Below are 20656 nucleotides of genomic sequence, written 5' to 3'. Positions count from 1 at the left end.
ACAGTAAACTCTGAAGGTAGATATTACCTTCGTTTTAGAAAACAGGCTCAAGGCTTCGAGTAATTTTGCCTGTGATCAAACAGCTGGCAGTAGGGCCCAGGGCCCAGCTTGTCTCCAGGTCTTCTGATTTCAAGACTGTTGTTTTTGTTTTGTTTTGTTTTGCTTTGCTTTGTTTTGAGACAGAGTCTCACTGTTGCCCAGGTTGGAATGCAATGGGGTAATCATGACTCACTGCAGCCTCAATCTCCTAGGTCTAAGCAATCCTCCCACCTCAGCCTCCCAAGTAGCTGAGACTACAGGTGTGTGCCACCACACCAGGCTAATTTTTATATTTTTATAAACAGGGTTTTGCCATGTTGCCCAGGCTGGTCTTGAACCCCTGGGCTCAAGTGATCCACCCCCCCTTGGTCACCCAAAGCACTGGGATTACAGGTGTGAGCCACCGCACCTGGCCTCAAGACTGTTCTTTTTAAGCACCCAAAGAGGCAAGAAAAGCCCCATCTTTCTCTGCTACACCCCGTGTCACTTCACACCCATTTGAAAGCTGCTCATTGCATCATGTAATCCTTCAGTCCATTTATACTACAGTGTGTATTAGTCTAAATCAATTAATTCACCCAGGGTCTTCAGAGCTTTCTCTGGTTGTGAGATGAAAGCCTTTGTCTCTCCCTAAAGCAATTTTAAGCATCAGTGAACAAGTGGGGGAACTAGATTTTTGGCTTATGCATGCAGAAAGCTTTTCACAGCCTGTCATCATCCATTTGTAAAGAGGCCACTCTGCTGGCATTTGTCAAAATCCTGCAGGTCCTTACACACCTGGAGAATCCTGGATGGTCTGGGGATGGCCACTGCCCACAGGGCAAGATCTGGGGATGAAAGAAACCTAGTCACTAGCTATCACCTACCTTTCTGAGGCCTCTGTGGAGGGGCTACCAGGTGTTGGTACAGGCACCTGACAAACAGGGTGTGCCTTAGGTTGGGAGGGGGAGGCTGGAGGCTTGAGGGCTGCAGGTGCATCTTCCAGGATAACAAGAATGCTCTGGCCACTGGGGTCTGTTCTGTTGTATGCACATGGGACAAAGGTGTGCCAATCTCTTCCTGCTTTCATGCTGAGTAAATAATACTGACAGGAATGAATAATAATGATCTTTGTGCAGAAGAACAGGTTTTTCAGACAAAGCACTAACAGCTGGAGATGGAAGATGAAATAAAACAGAATTTTAGAGTAGCAGGTTAAACACAAGGGAGGAATTTCATAGCACTGTCTGACTGAGGTGGTTTGATGTCTGTCTGTAGGAGGCCAGGTTGAGAGGCATAGGTTAGATTATCCTTGATCTATCAGTCAATAAATAACAGGATACAATAAATAACAGGATACAGTCAAGAGAATATAATTTTACAGGGAAATGATAATAACACAATTCAGGAAAGTTGCTTTCTTCTAAAACAGAGGTAAGAGTAGAGAGGGAGGAGCACATAGATGTTACTGGTAGTGGTCCAGCTCCTGGGGTGGATGGTGGGTCCATGGGTGTTTATTATGCTTCAGTAAAAAAATCTGTCTTAAATATTACAATAAAAACTTTTATTACATAAAATCTTTTATCAAGTAGGTTACATTGTTTTCTGCTATTTTCTCGTACAAATGAATATCCTTTCTTATCATTTCCCTTGTTCTACTAGATAATTCCCATCAATATACAAACATGCTCTAATTTCTCCCATCATTTTCCTCTTCAGCTTTCACCCATTTCTCTGCTTCCCTTTATTGCCAAGTTCTTTAAAGAGTTGCCCATACCTGCCACCGCTAATTTCTCTCTTCCAAATCTCTTTTTAATCTACTTGAACCAGGCTTTCATCCCCATCACTCCACTGAAATGACTTGTGTCAAGGTCCCCAGTGACATGCTGTTAAATCCAACATCATCTCTCAGCCTCGGCTCAACCTATCAGCAGCATTTGATCCTGTTGATCACTTTCACATGATTGAAACACTTTCTTTCCTTGGATTCCAGGACATCACACTCTTGGTTTTTCTCCTTCCTCATTGGCTGTTCTTTTGCTTGTTCATCCTCCTCTCCCTGACACTTTAATCTTGGAGTGCCCCAGGATTTACACTTGGACTTTTCTATCTACATGCACTCTCTTTTTTATCTCATTCAGTTTCGTGTTTTGGATATTACATTTATGTCTTCAGCCCTAATCCTTCCCTAAACACCACAGTAGAACATCCAACTGTTTACTCTGCACCACTGGATGTCTAATAGACTTCTCAGACTTAATACACCCCAACTGCACTCCAAGATTCCTCTCCAAACCAGCTCCTCATAGCAAAATATAGCAACTGTAAATTCTAGTTGCCCAGGCTAAAAACCTTGGCATTATCCTTGGCTGCTTTTTCTCTCACACCTTAAATCCAATCAGAGCAAATGCTATTGGCTGTATCTCCATAAGTCATTCAGAATTGGAGCACTTCTCTCCACTTCCATCACCTTGGTCCAAGCAAACCTCATCTCTCACCTGGACCACTACAATGGCTTCCTAACCCATCTCCCTGTTTCCGCCCTTCCCTTCCGATGGTCTGCTCTCATCACAGGTGCCCAATCAAATTACTGAAAACCTAAGACTGATCATGTCATTCCTCTGTTTAGAACCCTCAGTGGCTGCCACATTATGCAAGTAAAAGTCAAAGTAACCCACAGGCCCTTAAACTCTCTGAACCCATCATTTCCTCTTTTCTCCTTCCTCACTTCCCTCCAGCCATGCTTGCCATCTTATTGTCCCTCAGAAAGGCCAGACTCTCTCCTGCCTCAAGACTTGTGCACTTGCATTTCGTCTGCCTGGAACATGATTTCCTCAGGTATCCACAGGCTTCACTCCTTAGCACCTTTAGTTTTGTATCCAAATGTGACCTTCTAAGGGAGTCTTATCTGACTCTTTTAAGTTGAACACCAATATCCCTTCCAACTCCTCCCTTGCTTTACAATCATTACATGCTATGTATTTTTAAATTTTTGTTTTATTGATTTCTCTATATTTTTTCACTGGAGTGCATGGGATTCTGTTTGTTTTAGTCACTGATGTATTTCGGGAGCCTAGAACAGAATTGTGCACATAATGGGCACCATAAATATTTGTTTACTGAATTAAATTCTCCTTTTTTTCTCTCCTTCCACCTTGCTTCCCTTTCCTTCCTTCTTCTAAGAGGCCCTTCTGAAAAATGATACTTCAATGTCCATTCAGCTTTGCATGTTCAGTATCTTAGGGACCAAAGTTCTATTTGGCCAGGTAACGACCGGTCTGGCACCAGAGAGTGGGAATCCTGACGGTCTTCTTACCATCTCAGCCTTATAATAAATATCAACTGTCTCATACTAGCTATGAGCTCAGAAAGTCAGTTCTCCCTATCCTATGTGGCTTATATTGTGGCTCACTTTCCCCAGATCTTAAATGTGCCATTTCATAGGAGGAAACGAGAGTGACCCTGTCCCACCTGCTGCTTGGATCATGGTGAGGCTGGGGCTGAGCAGTGATGATGGGTACACCATACTCAGGTTCAGCACAATTCTGTGATTTAGCTGTGGGGTGTGGTTGTTAGACTCCCCGTGGGGCCAATCAACCCTGTGTACATAAACTCCTTTCACATATACATTTGTTTTCTTTTGCTGCATTGCAAATTACCACATACTTAGCAGCTTAAAAGAAGACAGATTTATGATCTCAGTTTCCACAGGGCAGGAGTCTGGGTGGGTTAGCTGGGTCCTCCGCTAAGGGTCTTGCCCAGCTAAAATCCAAGTGTTGGCTAGGGCTGTGCTCTCATATGAGCCTTAGGGTCCCCTTCCATATTCATTGGTTGTTGACAAAATTCAGTTCCTTGGGGATGTAGGACTGAAGTCCCTGTTTTCTTGCTGGATTTTGGCCAGGGATTGCTCTCAGCTCCTAGAAGCCACTTTCACGTCGCAGTTCCATGGCCCCGGAATGGCAGTTTATTGATGTTTGCTTTCTTCCAGGCCAGCAGAGGCATCTGTTGTTGTTTCTTTTGTCTGTTTTTTAAGGCTCACCTGATGATGATTAGGTCAGATCCACCCTTTTGACTAACTCAAAGTCAACTGATTAGGGACCTTAATTATATCTGAAAGTTCTCTTTTGCCACATAATATTAATTACAGGGATGATACCTCCTCATATTCACAGGTCTCACCCACACTTACAGGGATGATGAGATTATACAGAGCACACACACCAGGGGGTGGAAATGTTGGAGGCCATCTTAGAATCCTGCCTACCACAATATGCCCCTTTGTGAGAGAAAATGATGAGAAGGTTTGTCATCTCTCTTCAGAGCTGGAACCATTGAGACGACAAGCACAGCTACTCATTGTGGTTCTGGATCCCCTCCTCTTCCTGCTACCTCTGTGTGTAGTCTTTTTTCAGAACCTAGGAGAGCAACACCTCCTATAACCACTCAGTTATGAGAAACAAACCACAAAATTCCACATAAATGAAAATGTCTACCTAATCAAAGTCTACTTCTTTAAGGACTTGAGTGATTGAGGGGAAAAAAGGAGAATTTTACCACTGGGAGGTGGGGTGAGTTGTGTGGACAAGGTTCCTTCCTTCTTGACACCTGTGTCTTCTGTGGCCGCCCTGATTCTCCTCAGGACTGCCCTAGCCTCTATGGCACCTTTGCATACATTAGAAGGGGGCAGACATAGCCCCTTGGGCATATGGCCTGACAAGCAGGGTAGGAGCTGAACTTCAGCCCACTCTCGCCCCTCAGAAAACTGCCTGGTTTTCCTGCCCCCAGAGCCTTCTATTTCTATCCCACATTATTCATTTTCTAAATATCCACAACACTCCTTGCTGCCCACCATCACCAAAAACAACAACAACAACAACAACAACAACAACAAACTTCAGTACTTGGTTTTCTATCTTCCCTTCATGAGAACTACTATCCTCCTACGGATACAAGTTTGCCAGCTAGTTCTCTGCGTGGATGACTAAAATCTACACCTAAAGTCTCAACCTCCCTGCTCAACTCAGTCCCTTGTCCAAATGTCCTGGACCTCATTCAAACAAGTTCACAAAGGGCACATCATCTTCCCCAGGGCCAGCCTCAGACATTCATAGTGCTGTCAGTGGAGACATCCTCCTCCCTCTTATCCCACTACAAACCTAAGAATCACCCTTAGCCACTCCCCTCTGCCTCTCCTCACACAGCCCATATGCTTCTCACCTACAGGCACCGTGCCTTTGTCCATTTCTTGCCGGTCTCACTGCTCCACACTGATCTAAGCCCTTAGCATCTTACATTCACCCTGTGTTTCAATGGTTTTCTGATCACGGTCTCCTCCATTTCCTCTCCCAGTGGTTCTCAACTTGGGGTTAGTTTTGCATTTCTAGGGTACATGTGGCAATGTGTGATGACATTTTTGGTTATCACAAGTGGGAGTGGGATGCTGTTAGCATATGGAGGGTAGGGGCCAGGGCTGCTGCTAAACATCCTACAAAGGAGAGGACAGTCCCCCAAATAATTATCCTACCCCAAATGTCAGTTGTGCTGGGATAAAGAAACTCTGACCTATGTCAATTCCTCCAAGCTTCCTGAATGATATAGCCTTACTCTTCTTAAGAAAATGCACTGTGCGCATATTGCCTCCTCACTGGAAAAACATTATTTCCCATTTCCTATATGCACATGTCTACTTCTGCTTAAGATGATCTCCCCCTTCCTTTTCTATGCCAATATATCTTCCCTTTCTCTTAAAGCCTTGCTGGATAGCAAGCCCTCCAGCCTGTGTGCTGGGCTAGCCTCCATTTGTCCCGCTAGGTCCACTCTGCAGTCTTCTCTAACCTGGTGTCTGCACCAGAATTGTGTCACCTGGGCTTCCTTGCTCTCTAGTAGCTGGATTTGGCCTATTGGAGGTATCAGCAGGTGATCAGACATTGGGTATTTATTTCCCAACTCCCAAACTGAGCTTCTTGCCTTGCCTCCATAGCCTCAGCTACTGTCTAGCACCTCATCTTCCATGGAACCAGTTCTCATTGGCTCCAATAACATCATTTCCTCCCTTGCCCTTTCAGGTCTAGGGGTGGTAACAGCTTCCCACAATTGCTAGTCCCTAAGTTCACCACTGTGTTTGGTTCACTCAACTCTGCCCATTCTTCAGTAAATATTTCCTTAGTTAAACTCTCTAGTGTGTGCCATCTGCTTCCTGCTGGATCCTCGATGCTCAGTCCCTTGAGGATTTTCTCCTCTTGGCTCTTATACAAAACTTACAGTTGGGACCACTCCTCTGTCATTCAGCATGTACACCTTGATATTGCTGCGATCCACTTACATCCAGTATTTTCGTGGTTTCTAACCATGTTGCAAACTCCTGTGGGTCAGGGCTATTTAATACAACATTTCCACTCTCTTCATGTAGTGTTGTGCTCAATCAATGTTTGCCAATGAAAATTACAATAAAATGCTGCATAAGGGACTCTAAGTAAAACTGGGGATTTCTCTACTGGCTTCCTACCTTGAAACCTGTATTCCGTCCCTTCAAAGCCCCTTGCTGCGTTATGCTATGCCTCGTCTGCAGGGAGCAAATATTCTATGTGCTCCCTACATCTAAAGCCCGCTGCTGCATCAAACATGTGCTTCATAAATGCCTTTCTGTCCCACGATTCACTTCAATGAGTTTTTATTTAAATATTTAATGACGTAATAAGTGGTGTAAGTACCTCCTTAGGGAATCTTGGTAAAGTACAGGGATGTAATCAAATGGTTTGCAAATTGTACTTATTTATTTATAACTCTCATTTTTTTGTTATAAAAAATGGTGCCATGGCACTTTTTATTTTCTTTAATCAGAAAAATAACCCCTGCACTTCTGGGATGGAGGCCCCATGTGAGCACCGGAGGAAGGAGCCTGGATGAGCAGGGAGTGAGGGGGCCCAGGGCCCAGAGCAAATGCTGCACCAGAGCCTGGTCAGGACCCAGGAGGGCCTGAGGGAGTGGGGTCCTCATGAGCAAGTGCTGGGGGCTGGAGGTCAGCAGCTGCCTGGCCTGGAAGCCAGGAACACCCACTTCCTGACACCTGCGGTGGCCCAGCTGGGCCAGATCAGGCCTGCGCGGTCAGGACCTCTGGTCACAATGCAGGGGTTCAGGTGGCCAAAGCTGCTCTCTGGAGGGCCTCTAGCTGCAGCCCACCCAGTTCCCCTGAGGTCTGGAGAGTCACAGCACCCCCCTAAAACACCCCCTCCCTTTTGGGCCAGTGGCATGCCTCGGACTCCAGAAGACTTGAGTGGGGCTCCCTCCAGACCAGGGCCTGAGGGGGTGGCAACCCCTGACCACAGATGGGGGGCGTGGAAGGAGCGGGAATGGGCCCAGGGACAGCTTTGTAGTGTGAGGTCTGCCCGACTGCATCTAGGTCAACAGCCAGACAGGATGCTGCAGGGGACTGTGGGGAAGCCAGGAGAAGGTGCTGCCCATCCTGCAGGCTCCCCCTCACCTGGAGACCCTGCGGGCAACCCTTCAGTGTGTGCCCACGGGGGTGGCGGAGGCAGAGTCCTGAGAGTAATGTGGGAGCCTCCAGGCCCCCTGCAGCTCCTGACCCACCAGATGGGCCTGTGTTCCCCCTGTAGCTTGGGGGCCCTGGAGGTGGACACCAGTACCTGACTGCCAGAGAGAGGGGCTGGACTGAAACCCACACCTTCACCATTCACCACTGGGCGATTCTGCCTGAGGGCAAGAATTGCATCTTGGCCAAAGGGGTGGAGCCTGTGAAGAGGAAGGCCTGCAGCAACCACCCCCACAGATCCTTCATGCCCAGCACACCACTCACTCTCACACCCACTCTTGCACGCAAGCATGCACTCACAGGGTGCATACACCATGCTCACGCACTCTACAAAGGTGGCACAGCTGGGACAATCGTGCACGGAGACTCAGAGATGCAAGGACAGTACTGGCAATTTAGAGACACAGAAAGACGCTGAGGGGCACCTAGCAAGCTCCCGGCCCTCAGGGGCTGTGTTCCCTTCCCAGGGCATGCACACCACAGGCAGCACACGCAGGTGGGGGCACTGTGACACCAGTGGGAGAGGGCATGGTGGGGTGGCAGGAAGATGCCGGGTTCATCTCTCCTCCTGGCATGGCGGGCCTCTGCCTGATCACTGCACTGCAGGGGCTCCCGCCTCAGGCTGAGCCTCAATTTCCAACGGCAAACAGCCCGGCCCTGTCTGGAGAAGGCCTCGAGCTAGTCCGGCAAAGCATCTCTGGCCCGAAGGGTGAGGCGGCCTTGGCCCTCGGGGCCCTGCCAAGATGCAGCTCTAACTGGGGTGGCCTGGAAAATGCATCCAGGAAGAGGCCCACAGGCATCACGCTCCAGGGCTCACAGATGGGGGCTCCAGGGCTCACAGATGGGGCCTGACGGACCACCCCAGGGGCACAGGATCGGGTTCTCCGTGACCTCAGGGGCCAGCAGGGATGGCCCAGGACCAGGAGTGAGAGCCGGGGCTGAACGGGCCGGCACCAGATCCAACAGGGACTGCAGTGGCTGGCACAGGGGCCCCTGAAGAGGCCGGCAGGGTGCGCCTGGGTACCCCAGGAGCGAAGGGCGATCGGGACTGGGGAGCAACGGCTGGGGTTTGCAGGCTTTGTTGGGGCCCATGAGCGGCCGCAGGGGCTGGCAGGGCTGCTCCAGGCCCATGAGCCGCCGCTTGGGTGGGCAGGGCTGCTCCACGCCCATGAGCGGCCGCTTCTGCTGCCTTGGCTGTCCCGGGCCCAGGAGTGAAGGCGTGAGTGGGCCCTGCAGCTCTGGGGCTTCCACTAACCACTGGGGCTACCTGAGGCGCAGCAGCGACCGCCGGGGCAGCTGGCCTGGCTCAGCAGGGACCTTCGGGGCTGGCCATACTGACGTGGGGCTAGGAAGGCCCACCGAGGACAGCAGCACTGTCCTGGGAGGAAACTGGCGGGCCGTCGCCGTGGTCAGAGGGTGTAGAGTGGCCGTGGGGGCTGGTACCCCCGGCACTGGGCTAGCAGTGACCACAGGGGCCGGCTGCGCTGTCCTGAGGATGCCCTACCAGGCTGGCCACAGTGACACGGGCTGGCCCACGGCTGCAGGGGCCGGCAGCAGTGCCACAGGGTCAGCAGAGACCGCAGGCGCCTGCAGCGGTGCCTTGGGGCCAGGAGGAACCGCAGGCGCCGGCAGTAGAGGCAGGGGTCCAGAAGGGACCGTGGGGCCAGGAGGGACCTGGGAGTGCCCAATGCGGCCGGCAGGGCTGAGCCAGGCGTGACTGTTGGGGCTGGCAGAGCTGATCTGGGCCTGGAAGGAGCCGCTGGGGCCGGCAGGGCTGACCGGGGCCCAGAAGTGACCGACAGTGCTGGCAGGGCTGTTTCAGGCCCAGAAGTGACCGCCGGGGCCAGCTGCGCTGACCCAGGAGTGGCCGCTGGGAGGGCTGGCAGGGCTGCCAGGAGTAGGGCTGGGAGGGACCCCTGGGGCTGGCCGGGCTGGCTGGGCTGGAGCTGTTCCTGGCGCTGGGCGGGGCTCTTCTGGTCCCAGTGGCTAGCTGGGAGCGGCCCCCGTTCTGGGGAGCACACCTGCTTGGAGGACTGCAGCGGGACCTTCCTAACCCCACGGCAAGCGGGCTCGAGGTCCTGCCTGGGGCTGCCTGCCTCCAGGGGCCGCCTGGTCTCACTCGGCTCCGCAAGGAGGCAGGTTTCCGACTCCCGGGGTTCTTGATAAGGCGACGTTCCCATTTCTCCTTCCGCTCCTGTGGCTCCAGGGCCATATCTTTCTCAGGGCCTCCAGGGTGCTGAAGCTGGCTATGGCGAAGCTGTCCATGACCTCCTCCTCCTGCGAGTTGAACTTCCGGCCGTCGTGGCGCTAGGTGGGTGGGTGGGGGGCGCGCGTTCTCCTTGCCTGGGCTGGGCTCGGACTCGTTGCCGGATGAGGGGCTCTGGGCGCGGGCGTGGCGGGTGGCCTCCATGCGCCGGTCACTGTCTCGCTGCGCACGCGCGAGCGCCGGCTCGGGGGGACCTTGGCCTCCGTGGCGGTGCGTGCGCCCTGTCGGGCCGGTGACCTTGACGCCCAGCGCCTGGCTCGCGGCAGCCGGGCTTCCTCGGCTACGCGGTGCCGCGGGGCTCGGGCCCTGGGCGGAGGCAGGCGGCGGCCCCCTCGCCGGCGGGGCACGCTGGGCGTGGGGTACGGCTCATCCCCACCCGGCGCAGCCTGGGATCGCGGGCGCCCGCAGCTGGGCGTATCAGCGGGGGCGGGCCCGGCGCTCAGCGGCCCCAGGCCGCCCCACGCCCCGCCCCGCCCCGGGGGCGCGCCCCATGCGCGCTGGCGCCGTATTCTGGCCTAGCGGGAGGCGGGCTGATGGGCTTCTGGGCGCCTGGCTCATGAGAATATAACTCTAATTTTAAAAGGACCAGGGTTATGAAAGGGATGTTCACATTTCACAGAAATAGTATCCTAAGGAATGAGGGACAATTTTTCCTAGGAAAAGGGGGCAATGCCAGATCATTTCATAGAGTTATTGCGTCTTATCCATCAGTATTGTAATGGTTTTTGTGGGAGCAATTTAAAAAGCTTTTTCTATTTTTGCAATCTATCCATCTGACAAAGGGCTAATATCCAGAATCTACAAAGAACTTAAACAAATTTACAAGAAAAAAACAACCCCATCAAAAAGTGGGAGAAGGATATGAACAGACACTTTCCAAAGAAGACATTTATGCAGCCAACAAACATGGAAAAAAAGCTCATCATCACTGGTCATTAGAGAAATGCAAATAAAAACCACAATGAGATACCATCTCACACTAGTTAGAATGGTGATCATTAAAAAGTCAGGAAACAACAGATGCTGGAGAGGATGTGGAGAAATAGGAATGCTTTTACACTGTTGGTGGGAGTGTAAATTAGTTCAATCATTGTGGAAGACAGTGTGGCGATTCCTCAAGGATCTAGAACTAGAAACACCATTTGACCCAGCAATCCCATTACTGGGTATATACCCAAAGGATTATAAATCATTCTACTATAAAGACACATGCACATGTATGTTTATTGCAGCACTGTTCACAATAGCAAAGACTTAGAACCAACGCAAATGCCCATCAATGATAGACTGGTAAAGAAAAGGTGGCACATATACTTCATGGAATACTATGCAGCCATAAAAAAGGATGAGTTCATGTCCTTTGCAGGGACGTGGATGAAGCTGGAAACCATCATTCTCAGCAAACTAACACAAGAACAGAAAACCAATCATAAGTGGGAGTTGAACAATGAGAATGGACACAGGGAGGGGAACATCACAACCGGGGCCTATTGTGGGGTGGGCGGCTAGGGGAGGGATAGCATTAGGAGAAATACCTAATGTAGATGACAGGTCGATGGGTGCAGCAAATCACCATGGCACATGTATACCTATGTGACAAACCTGCACATTTTGCACATGTACCCTAGAACCTAAAGTATAATAATAATTTTTTTAAAAGTTGTTTCTTCTGCTCTCTGCCAAATATGTCTCCATCTGCCTAATTCTACTGTGAGGGTCTCTGTTTTATCTCATGGCTCTGGTTATTTTCATGCCAAAAATCTACACCCAAAGTCTGTTTCCTCTTTACCAGAATGATGAAGAAGATGATTAGAGAGGAATAGTAGACATTTTGGTTCATAATCCATCTTGATGATTTCATGGAAGGGCGTGGAAAATATGAAGCTGAAATATAGGCTAAGTGACCAGGGCTATGTTGTGATTTTTGTGGGCAGTAGGCGCTTTTGCTGCCTTGGACCTTTTCCTCCATTAAAAAAATGAAAAATCATATTTTATGACTGTTTTGGAATAATGACAAACACATGAATATAATATGTTAAAACATTTTGTGTACCCCTAACAGTATTTTGGTCCCTAGCTACTGTGTCTCCTGTGCCTAATGAATGAGTTGGCCCTGTTCACGAGCAATGGGAAAAGAATGTAGCTTAACTCCTTTCTGAGAGTCTAAAGATACCAAGGTTCCAATCTGTTCTGAATGATGGCTGAGTTGGGAGGTTATAATCATAAATAAGGCAAATTCCTGTTCTTCCTCTGAGAGGCTTTGGGGGCCTTTGGAAGGGTTGGCAGCTGTGGACCACAAAGCTTGGCCACCTCCAAAACATGGGCTGCTCATCTCTTCACCTTGTCCTAGAGTGACATCACCTTCTCCATATATGACAGATAGTGTTACAGTCTCTACTCTGGGAGGTCCAGGGTGACTGTCCCCATTCCATAGACGGGGAGCCTCAAGCATGGTGAGATGAGCCTGGGTAGCTTGCTCTTCTGCCTTGATTCAGATTCTAATGCCTTGCTGCTTTCTTGGCAGCAGGAAGGAAACATCTTTAAAATATTTTTTTTCTGACTGTGAAAGTGACACTGGTTTATTATGAAATTTTGAAAAATATAAGAAATTGAGAGATTTTTTAAAAACAACAACTCCCTTGATCCTTCCTCCTGGAGCCAACTACTGCCAACTGCCTCATGAGGTTGTATAAATGGGTGCACCATACCATGCGTGGGATAGGACTATTTGACTTCCCGGGAGCCAGCCCAGGAGTTCCTGTCATTGCTGCTATTTCTGCCTGATGGCCCCTCAACTGTAAAATGGCTGGATTTTATAATATCCTCCCCTCAAATGCTTACAAGCTACAATGTTAACTGGAAAAGGCAGATTGCAAAATGTTTATACAGTATGATCTCAATTATGGAGAAACATGCATAAAAAATTGAGGAAGGTAATAGATAATTATATCAACAGTGGTATTAGCTGTCCCTCAGCCATGGGAGCTCCTGTATGGGTGAGGAACAGCTTTTTGGGGGGATGGTAGTTTTACAGCACCACATAACATCCCCCAGAAGGCAATTTTCTCATTTTCCTTTGAATAAAATTCCTCCTGTTTTCACTCCTTAGAAGAGGGCAAGAGGAACTGTGATGCCTCCATGCCTGAACCTCAGACCTTTGGAGGTTGTTGTCCTCTTTCATCTCCTCTTCCCTGTGCCCACCCATGAAGCAGCAGCTTCTGCAGACTCCTATTTGTATTCGAGGCTAGCAGTGGGTTTTCCCAGCCATCCTCTGGGGAATATGAATCTATTCTCTACATAAAAGCAAAGATACAATTAAAGCTACGCATCAGAGAGCAATGAAGGGAACTAACAACTCCACGTTACCATGGAGAGGATGCTATAGAACAAGGTCAGTTTCTGCTAGGAGACTTTTCTTACTATTGCCTCAAATGCAGAAGAGCAGCTCCTGGTGCCTCTGCAGCCACTCAAGCCTGGCTTATCCAAGAGTGATGGGCATCTGCATACAAAATATTTTGCCTTCCTCAGCAGCTTGATCCAGTGTTTTACCATGTTACCCTTAGCTCATACCTACATCTTGCCTAGTAAAGTCATCATCCCATGTCTGTTTTCCCTGATGAAGACAAGACAGAGAACATTGGCTTGTGCATCCCCACAGGATAACCTTCCAAAACTTGATGCTGGGTTTCTTCTAAAATGTCTATATCAAGCCCTGAATATTAGCATACTACCAGATTAAGGAACTTTGAGTCTAAATGGTACATTCAATAATTTAATTCAACAACTATTTGTTTGAACATCTACTATGTGCTAAGCAGGAAAGAAATAGTCAAGGGGAACACAGTCTGCACCAGAAGTCATCAGCATGTGCTACATCAGATGCTGTGTTCAAAGATCCCACGTCCTCTTTTGGTTTTTAAAGTGAGCTTTGAAGTCAGATAAACTTGGGTCTAATTCATTTTTTACCATTTACTTCTTCTGTTACCTAGGCTAAGCTACTCAACTTGCATGGGTCTCAGTTTTGTTGCCTACAAAGTGGGGATAATAATACCTATTTCACAAGTTGTAGAATAAATAAAATTATTTAAGCAAAGCACAATTCCTAAAGTGGAAGTTACTCTGCAAATGTTGCTCCTTCCTTCAGGTTTTATGATTTGGTGATGAGGACATCAGAGATATTGAATGTCATATAAAATTGGCTTTTAATTTGAAAATGTAAATTTTTACATGTATTTTTTATTTTGTGGATTAACTATAATTCCAAATTGGCTTCCTACAAACTCAGGTTATGACTTATCACTTAATATGCTAGTATTCATTTGTTTATCCAACAAATATTTAAATATCTTTTATGGCATAGTCAATGTATGTGTGGGGAATAAAAACTGCCTTTGATATAAGCTTAGTCCAGACATGATCAGGAAAGAAAATCTGCCATGAAGAAAATCCTGTATGGAAGGCATTTTCAGGACAGTAGAAGATGGGTTCAGAGAAGCAGGGCTACCAGCAGAGACACTCCTCAAATGCTAGCAGAAAAAAACCCTAACAAATGCCTGACTGCAGAAGAATCCTGGGAGCCTGGATTTGCCTCTCATTCTTGAATTGCATTTATTCTGGGAACTAAGCAGAGTTCTGTGTCAATCTGCTATGAGGGAGGCAGAATTATAAACAGAATATGTGCTAGAAATAGAAAATGAGACGAAAGATGGCATTTTGGGGCTTTCACGACTTCCCCCAGCCCCCCGCCCTCCTTCAGCAGAGGGAGAAGTCATCCAGTTTTGGTGAAGGCAAAAAATTCAAAAGCCATCATTCCAAGAGCAATGGAAGGGAGGGAGGAAGTAGAAAGTATGAAAGTGGTGAAAAGTATAGAAGTGGGAAGAGTTGAGTGAGATGTGAATAGAGGGGTGGGAGGGTAAGCTGGCCTCCGGGCAGTTGAGAGGAAACCAAAGAGAAAAGCCCAGGGCTAGGACACAGAATGAAGATTTACCCAGCTGGAGAGAAACTTGAAATAGCAAGATAGTAGTAACACATGGCCAGACAGGGATTGGGTTGGAAAAGAATTAAAAAGCTTAAACCCGGCTGGGCGCAGTGGCTCACGCCTGTAATCCCAGCACTTTGGGAGGCCGAAGCAGGTGGATCACGAGGTCAGGAGATCGAGACCATCCTGGATAACACGGTGAAACCCCATCTCTACTAAAAATACAAAAAAATAGCCGGGCATGGTGGCAGGCATCTGTAGTCCCAGCTACTCAGGAGGCTGAGGCAGGAGAATGGCGTGAACCCGGGAGGCGGAGCTTGCAGTGAGCCGAGATGGCGCCACTGCACTCCAGCCTGGGCGACACAGCAAGACTCCGTCTCAAAAAGATAAATAAATAAAATAAAAAAAGCTTAAACCCTAAAAATGGAATTAGGTGGAAAGGCTAATGTGACTGTGAGATAAAAGACCCAGGCCTGATCAGTAGCATTCCCAGGTAGCTCCATTTACCCTTTTCCCCAAAGCAGACCTTGACCTTCAGCTTTCAAGGTGAAACTTGGCCTTCACCTTTCAAGGCGAATATCTTCAAAGGTATTTTTGAATCTGTAATGAGGTGTCATTTCATCAGGTATGGGGAAGTGTTCTAGCTGTGGTTGAGGAAGGCTTAGTGGGAAAAAGTCTTGAAGTCGGAGGTGGGTTCTGGTCCCAGCATTGCCATCAACTAGATATGTGACCTCAAACAAGTCACCTGACTAGCCTCTGTGAGCTGGGTTTGGATATCATCTCTTCCATGAACTGCCTGTTTACTCTTGGTCTATTTACTTCCTTTATCTGTAGGCTTTCACAGCTTTCTTCCCTTCAGCAGAGGGAGAAAAGCCATCCATCCAGTTTTGGTGGAGGCAAGAAATTCAGGAGCCATCATTCCAAGTTAAGTGAAAGGGAAGGAGGAAATAAAAAGTATGAAAGTGGTAAAAAGTATAGAGGTGGGAATGCGATGTAAACAGAAGGGTGGGAGGGTAAGTTGGCTTCCTGGGCCTTCATAGCTAGTCTTCATTTTTTTTCAAATCTGCAAAATGATGGGTATTAGACTCTGTTTTAAAAGCTGCTGCCTGATGTAAAGTCCTACACTTTAATACTTGAATGAATACTTAGGGTGAGAGAGAATAGTGACTGCCTAACTTAATTTGTTCTACAATAGGACACAGCTCTCATGGAGGTCATTCAGCTGAGATGGTGGATGAATTGACAGCTTTAAGTCCTGCTATATAGTCAGAATATGTCTCCTCTCCACCTGCCAGAGATCCATGCCTCCCACCATTGCTCTATTGCAGGGGTACCAACTTTGGATCTGTGCTGCTTGATTGGGGGAGCTCCCACAGTGTTTGTTCATACAAGAGGGTTTTTAGCAGCTACCCACCCAGAATAATTTGGGAAGAAGGCCTATAGATGCCATAAAATGGAATTCCTCAAGGAATTCTCAGGGGAAATGTTACAACAGCACTCTGGCGAGATGAGATGCATCTGGTTATTTTGTAAGTAGAAGGTGTGGAACTGCAGGTATGGTTCTGCTTTGTTGCCCCACAGTGATCAAAGTTTTGCAGCCCAAACAAGGATTTGGGGAAGTCACAGCTCAGAGAACACCCAAGCACATCAATGTTCAAAAGTGTAGTATGAAGTGGTACTGTCCAAACTCATTAATCAGGAACAGCCACGTGGTATATATAGGAACTTGCATTCTTTTACCTTACAAATTACATTATCAATTCACCTTGATGCAATAATGTGTCCTCCCATTGGTCCTTGAGCTTTATTAAGATGGTTTCTTTGGCCAGAGTCCCTTTGAGGTTGCTATAAAGAGAACCCAACTTACCTATGGAGATTCTATTGCTTCTGCTCTGTCTTCTGCTCATCTATTATTTCTCAGCCCTAATGGAACTAGTATGCAAAACACTAGTAGGGAGATAATATTGAATCTTGTCAGCCTTTATAACTTGATCTAGTAAGGTACTCCTCAAATAGCTCAGGTAATCTGTCCCAATATAGTCCTGATTTTGCCCAATCAAATACACTTCTGACAATAGATATGAATTCAGACACTGGGCCACTGAGTCACACTGTCTGGGGGGCATCAGTCTTGGAGGTTAGGAGTTCTGGCCGGGGAAACAGGAGACTGACTATCCTATCAAGGATTGTATACAGCACACCCATATGTGGGGATGGATGTGGGTCTTGGTCAGAAACCATCCTTGTGGGAAAACGAGGGCATTCCTAGTAGATGAAGTATCCTCTCTGCTGGGGGTATTTTGTCACAGTGACAAAGTGTGGTGTTTTGCAAAGCTGGTTGACTACCGTCACCTCTTAGAAGGAGGTAAACCCATCATAAAGATTGATTGATGGCAGGGTCAGACTGACTATGGCTTACAATTGGAGCTCTGGTTGAGTTAGGGTCTTGCTCCCTAACTCAAACAGAAGTGCAGCCCTGGACAGGTAGCATTAGCATCATCTGGAAGTTCGTGAAAAAGCAGACTTAGGCCTCATGCCAATCCTACCGGATCAAAACTCCATTTGACAAGATTCCCAGGCAATTTATATGCCCATTAAAGTTTAAGAGGCCCTGGGTTAGGGTGCTTCTTTTGAAAAGAAGGTAAGTATCTCTTCTAGAGGCCAGTCATTTACATTGTAATAAGAAAGCTTAATCAGAATACTTCTCATTTATCCTTTAGCTAAAATATGCCAGAATGGGGATTTTTGTTGCAAGGAGGGGACATCACCAAACCCCCAACTCCTGACCGCTGCTGTAACTTCAGCTCTTACCATGGGGATCTAGCACACAGTAGCATCAACGTATCTTCTTTTGTCATTTGGCTGAATAACTCATTCACAATGAGAAAGAATATGTGGCTTTGTGTTTTTCAGTATTTGACTCATGCTCAGGTGTGGTGGGCAGAATAACAGACTACAAATGTCCATGTCGTAATCCCTAGAACCTGTGAATATGTTACCTTACACGGCAAAGGGGAGTGGAGGTTGCAGATAAAATTAAGGTGGCTAAGCAGCTGATTTTAAGATAGAGAGAGTGTCCTGGGTGATCCAGGTGGGCCCCATATAATCACAAGTGTCCTGAAAAGTGAAAGAGGGAGGGAGAAGAGAAGGTCAGAGTCAGAGAAGGAGATGTGAGAAGGACTAGCGCTGCCCTTGCTGGCTTTGAAGACAGAGGAGGAGCGCCCTGAGTTGAGAAATGTGAATGATTTCTAGAAGCTGGAACAGGCAAGGAAACTCTCCTAGAGCCCTCAGAAAAGAATGCAGTGCTACCAACACTTTGATTTTTGCCCAATAAGACCTATGGAACTGTAGGACAATAAATTTATGTTGTTTTAAGCTATTAAGTGTATAGTAATTTGTTATGGCAACAATAGAAAACCTGTAAAACAGGAAACAGTTCCTTTGTTTTGAATATGAAAAACAGACAAAATGCTAGAATTATGTCTTTTTTTTTCTTTTTTATATCTTTTGGAATTCACGTGCACATGTTTGAGGTAATCCTGCTTCTCAGTTCGTGGAATATTATCATTTATTCATAGAAGAACCAAACTTTTTGTGACAACATTTTTTTAAGGTTTATTGTTTTTTTCCCTTCATCTGTCATTCCTAATCCCACTGCCCTCCTTGCACAGGTATCCACTCTAATACATTTAATATAGTTCTTCCAATCCATCCAACAGATGTTTATTTAGATATATGAGCGTCCTTACAAAAATACACAAGGCTGCTTTATGTGTGTGTTTGATAGATAAATGGAATTGTGCTATAAATCCCATTCTGTTTTTGCTTTTTTACTCTTAACTCCATTTTTGAGATCAATCCAGGTTTCTAAATGAAAATATAATTTATTATCCTATTGTATACACAAACTATATTTTACCTGTACATTCCTTGGACATAGACACCTAGGTTGCCTCCAGCAGAGTGATAGTGAAGCTTGTTAGGAACATCTTGTGTTCCCTGGGAAGAATTTCCCCGGGTGTATACCCAGGAGTGGGCTTGGTGGATTTAAGGTGCACAATTGTCCTTCAGAACGGCTGCATCTGCAGTGGGTGAGGGCTCTCTTTCCCCACCTTTTTGCCAGTGCTTGGTAATATCTGACTTAAAAAGTGATATGCAATGGGCAACAAATAGCTGTGAAAGGAAGTGCTATGTAGATGACTTAGTGGAAACCATGCTGTAAATGCAGAATGAGCAGGGAAAAGTTAAAAAATAATTCTTGGAGGAAGAGCATCTTACCAGCAGGACAGATGTGGCTGGGAAGAGGAAAGCCCTCCAGGCAAGAAGGTTGTGTGTGTGGTTCACCATTGAGTGGTCTTTATCACCAGTGAGATCACCCTTCTTCTGACTACAGCTATCTGGAACTCAGTCTAGTCTATTTCCAGCCTGAGCTTTTTGCTAATCTTCCCTGGACACGTGAGGGACTCTCTTGACTCAGCTTCCAACTCATTCTCTGCTTTAACTTCCTCTTTGCCACTTTACAAATTTGTGTGATTTAATGACTTTTGACAGACACATGACCCTGGGAAAGCACCATTATTACCACATGAAACATTTCCATCATTCCAAAAAGTTCTCTTGTATATGTTTGCAGTCCATCCTGCCTCCTGCTCTTAGCATCATAGAACTACTGATTTGCTTTCTGTCACTCCAGGGAAGTTCACATTTTCCAGAATTTTATATAAATAGAATTGTTTAGTATGCACTCTTTTGTGTCTGGCTTTTTTCCACTCAGCATAATTATTTTGAGATTTATTCATTTTATTGACATATCAATAATTTATTTGTTTTTACTGCTGAATAGTATTCTATTGTATGAATATATGGCATTTTGTTTCTCTTGTTGAGGGACATTTGTTTTGGGCTATTATTATTAAAGCTTCTATAGACATTCATATATAAGCTTTTGTGTGGACATATGTTTTAATTTTCTTGGATAAATACTTAGGAGTCCAATGGCTGGGTCATATGACAGGTGTATGTTTAACATTTTAAGAAACTGCTGGCCTGGTGCGGTGGCTCACGCCTGTAATCCCAGCACTTTGGGAGGCTGAGACAGGTGGATCACCTGAGGTCAGGAGTTCAAGACCACCCTGGCCAACATGGCGAAACCCCGTTTCTAATAAAAATACAAAAATTATTATGGTGTGGTGGCACACGCCTGTAATCCCAGCTATTTGGGAGGCTGAGGAAGAAGAACTGCTTGAACCTGGGAGGCAGAGGTTGCAGTGAGCCAAGATCGCACCACTGCACTCCAGCCTGGGTGACAAGAGCAAAACTCTGTCTCAGAAAAAAAGAAAGAAAGAAAGAAAGAAAGAAAGAAAGAAAGAAAGAAAGAAAGAAAGAAAGAAAGAAACCGCCATACCCTTTTTCAAAGTGGTTGTACCATTTGACATTCTGAACAGCATTATAGGAGAATTCCAGTTGTTTCCACATTCTTGTCAAGGGTTGGTAGGATCAGTCTTTTAAATTTCTTGCCATTTTAGTGACTGTGCATTGGTATTTCATTGTGGTTTATTTGCATGATGACTAATGCTCAACACCAACTCATCATGTTGAGTATTTTTAATGTGCTTATTTGCCACTCATATATCTTCTTTGATGACGTGTCTCTTCAAATATTTTGCCCATTTAAAAACTGTGTTGATTCTTATTATTGAATTGTAAGAATTCTTTCTATCTGGATATATATCCTTTGCCAGATATGTGTATTACAAATGTTTTCTCCTAGCCTTCCACCTCAGCCTCCCAAGTAGCTGGGAATGCAGGTGTGCACCACCACTCCAGGGTTTTTTGTTTTTGTTGT

The 20656-nt window shown here is 46.7% G+C and overlaps 1 protein-coding gene and 1 pseudogene across 1 annotated transcript in view; one reads left to right on the top strand and one right to left on the bottom strand.

The window, feature by feature from the left end:
* ALG1L1P (Putative glycosyltransferase ALG1-like) overlaps positions 1 to 20656 on the top strand; it is a 62465-nt gene that overhangs the window by 27201 nt on the left and 14608 nt on the right. The gene's annotated exons all lie outside the window — the stretch shown is intronic.
* LOC129532775 (protein ALEX-like) lies at positions 6658 to 10239 on the bottom strand (annotated as a pseudogene).

The sequence above is a fragment of the Gorilla gorilla genome, chromosome 2 (assembly GCF_029281585.2).
Source record: "Gorilla gorilla gorilla isolate KB3781 chromosome 2, NHGRI_mGorGor1-v2.1_pri, whole genome shotgun sequence".
NCBI classification, from domain to species: Eukaryota; Metazoa; Chordata; class Mammalia; order Primates; family Hominidae; genus Gorilla; species Gorilla gorilla.
This window is presented reverse-complemented; position numbering and strand designations above follow the sequence as displayed.